The sequence below is a fragment of the Anoplophora glabripennis genome, unplaced genomic scaffold (assembly GCF_000390285.2).
Source record: "Anoplophora glabripennis isolate ALB-LARVAE unplaced genomic scaffold, Agla_2.0 scaffold582, whole genome shotgun sequence".
NCBI lineage: Eukaryota > Metazoa > Arthropoda > Insecta > Coleoptera > Cerambycidae > Anoplophora > Anoplophora glabripennis.
Genome location: NW_019417075.1, coordinates 304,777 through 308,903, shown reverse-complemented (window position 1 = coordinate 308,903; position 4,127 = coordinate 304,777).

Below are 4,127 nucleotides of genomic sequence, written 5' to 3'. Positions count from 1 at the left end.
GAGTTTGAAAAACAATGTCTTTTAAGCGTCCCCACAAGTAAAAATCAAGACATGTCAAGTCCGGAGATCTTGCCGGCCAAGGAAATAGGCTTCCCCTTCCTATCCAGCGTTCTCGAAAGGTCCCGTTAATATGGTTTCGGACATTAATTGAATAATGTGCCGGACAACCATCTAATTGCAGAAACATAGTTCTCCTAGTTTCGAGTGGCACATCTTCCAACAAAATTGGCAAGTCGTTGATCAAAAACTCTAAGAAGCGGTTACCAGTTAAAGCTTGATCAAAAAAATAAGGTCCAATAATTCTGTCCCCAATGATACCGCACCACACATTTAGGCTCCAGCGTCCCTGGTGCTGCACTTCTCTTAACCAATGCGGATTTTCAGCGGACCAATAATGCATATTATGACGGTTTACTCTACCATCACTACTAAAGGTAGCCTCGTCGGTCCAGAGAATTTCCGTTAAGAAATTTCTGTTTTCCTCAAGCATGCCTAGCATCCATTGACAATAATTTAATCTATTATCGAAATCTTGTTCATTTAGCGCCTGGTGCAAAACTATGTGGTAAGGATGTAATCTAAAAGTAAAAAACAACATATGCGTAAAAATAATATAATCAGAATAACACTGAATTGTGTATTTGAGAGTATGTGCTAAGATACTTGGAATAAGATAAAATTATTTACCTATAATCTTTCAAAATATTTCTAACAGTTGTTCGTGCTATTCCCAAGTCTAGAGACAATGTTCTAGTTCCTACATGTCTATCAAATTCTATGTAAGCCAAGACATTGATAATGTTTTCTTCGGTCCTTCCATTGCGACGCCTGCGACGTTTAGGACGACGAAAACTTCCAGTATCGCGTAATCGCTGTACCAAGCGCGGAAACATTCTTCTCCCGTAATGACGGCGATCTGGATACCGTGCCGCGTACTGTCTTGCAGCTATAGCTGCATTTTGAAAACACTCGAAATAAATCGCAATCATGTCAACGGCTTCATTATTTGTGAGAGGCATTTTGATTAAAAAGTACTCAAATTATACGCAATCAACAATATTAGGCTGCGTGTGACAAAAGTTTGACGTTACTTGGCAATATTTTTGTTAGGCGATTGTCGTGTCCATGGCCTACTACTTGCCTTCTTATCGAAAGCAACCGATGCATTTTTAAATGGGGATATATGAATTTTCCTGGTTTAGTATTTTTTTAAATAATTTGAGTTAGGAAAAAGATATTAAGATGCGGTTTGCGCAGGCTTATTGGTTGGTCATTTGTCTATTTTCTAGTCTAAAAAAAGTCATATCATCGCATTTAAATTTTTTGAGAAAATCCAATATTTTGGTTATAATATCGAATAACGCCCTCTATCGGCGGCCGTGTAGGTCGCAACTGTCATGATTACGAGAAACCTAAAAGCCCAAGAAATGCTCTTTTCAATGATACCAAATTTATCCAAATCCATTAAGCCGTTTCGAAGTTACAGGCATTTATTTAAAACAACATTCAAATACCCCCCACCACTTTATTTCGAAAGATAGAGAAAAATTGTTTTTACAAAAAATATTCGACTTTAAGTTAACATTAAAACGCAAATACTTTTTTGTTACATTCATTGGGGAAAATCGCGAGAAACGTAACTTTATGTAATTCAAGATGGTGGAAACGCCCACTGGCGGCCATCTTGGAAACTTGAAAATTGTTTTTTGCATTTTCCCTTGCCCACTTTACCTATAAAATTTTTTACCGTAGCTCTCTACGATCATTAGTTTCTGAGATACAGCCGCTTACCTCGCTTATTTGCCCACCCTGTACATCCTGGCAACACTGTATCATTTCGCACTGTGACGTCATTGCAAACTTATCGCAAATGGACTAATAAAACAAAAATTGAGAGAATGAACCGAGTGCGACTCTGTTAAGAGCCGCTCCTCCCGAACTTTAGATCAGTTCGACAACAGAGTTATAATTATCTTCCATATAAAAAATTTAAATCTCTATTGATGTTTGTAAATTTTGAAAATGACTTGCTGGTCTCATGTACACCTCGAATTACCTCCGTTAAGATATATGTATATATTTAAGTTTACTCTGTATAAGTAGTTTGTTTTACATTGAAAAATACTACCGAGAATTTATTTAATTAAACACCTAAAAGTTGTTCTCACGAACTTACCCGCTGCTATATTGGACATACCCTCGTGTCAACATACAATTAATGCAACCTGTCTCATATTAATTAACAACGCATATTTTTAGATATTGTCGCACCAGGACCTACTGAAAATAAACTCACCTATGCCTTACACATTAATTAGCTGGCAAGAACGATTTTATTAAAAACTCCATGGGGAAAAACTATAGGTGGGTGCGTATTTACACAAAATTATTCTGTTAATAGAATAATCTCATGGCAAACATGAACCCTAATTAAACTGGAAATAATCAATGAGTTGTTCTATCGACTGCGGTAGTTAAATTGTCAAACTGTGGAAGCGTAGGTGGACCTCTATTAATTTAGTTGGAGTCCCATTGGGAAAAAAACAGAAATGCTCTACATTTGGTCAAAGAACTCTTTCTCCTGGAAAAGTTATTATGAATGCCGCCCAAAGCTGAGTAATTATAATTGTAAAATCGATACCTTTAGTAAATATCTAAATAAAAATATATGATAATGTTTTATATGGTCTACCTCTGCGTGTTGTTACTTCCTACGTTTAAATACAGTTAACATGGTGATTTTTACAATTTTTTTAAAACGTTTTAGTGTTATACTTTTAATTCATTTAAAGGCAGTAGTGGAACATAAGGAAAGACGACAGTTTTTCAATTAGAAGGAATATTCGTTGAATACTGTGCAATGGAGTTATTAAGGAAGAACCAAAAGAACGAATCGTTATGGCATTTTGAAGTCCAAATAATATGACTTTAGTTTGGCAACAGACAATGTGAAGCTTAACAAGACTCTACGGAGACCCGAACCCTTCTGCTGCAATATTGGTAGCTGAGTTAGACAATAGACAATAGTGAATGAATGTAAATGCCAAATCTGCAGAGAATTATCTAGCAGCAGTGAAACACTTACGTTGACCTACTGAGCCAAAGTGGTAGACCATTAATGATAACGGTACAACTTTTATACTTCTTACTGGATCGGAAAACACTGAGTAATATTGTTCTAAAAGAGATTACATTCTATGTAGATTCTGCCAAAAGGATGAGATAACAGCCCATATATGTATTGACCGTAATGTTCTAGCCGTAGTCACTGTACCTAAGGAAGGTTAAAGTTATATGAGGAACTATATATCTAAAGTCACTGAGATTCAGGATATACCTATGAATGGTTGTAGAGAAAAGGAATGTGTATCTATTTGATATATTTACAATTCTATTTATCTTTCCTAGCAATTTTACAGATATCAGTAACTTAACATACTAAAGACTTTAAAAGTGATTGCTACCAAACAAATTTTTACTGCTGTTGGAGATCCTTGATAACAGGAAAAGATTGACCTTAGGTAACACAAAAAGTTGTGATTTTAAGAAAGATAAAAGGTATGACATGCCACCAAAAATAGAAAGTGGAACAAGATTTTCCAAAATCTCTTTTTACGTATATTTAACAATTTAAAAGATATTTAACTATATTCATTAACTGTGTTTTATTAGGTAACTATTACCACATATGATGCGGTAAAAATTATGATTTATTATTTATAACGATTAAATTCCACCCCCTATTCACGAAAACGGCAAAAAAAATTACTCTAGGTTCTCTCCATTTCAGAACTGTGTCATTCTCAGACTACGTCAGCCTTCTTTATTCAGTTTTCTTAGCGTCTACATGTTTAAAAGTTAGATCTGATTATTATCTCAATCAATTCGTGAAATTTCGCTTTATAGTCCAGTCATTATAGGCACGGTAGCGCAGTCGGTCGAGAGTGCGGTAGCAAGCATTTCTCGGCTAGGCTTCCTACTCTGGTCCGGGTTCGATCCCCGGTGTCGGCACTGGCAATGTCGATGGATAATGGGTGTTTGTCCGCGTTTTTTCAAGTGTAGCCCCCTTCCGCACAAGCCTTTGGCTTATGGATTTGGGGGTTGTCTCATTTCTGTGGTGTGTTTTA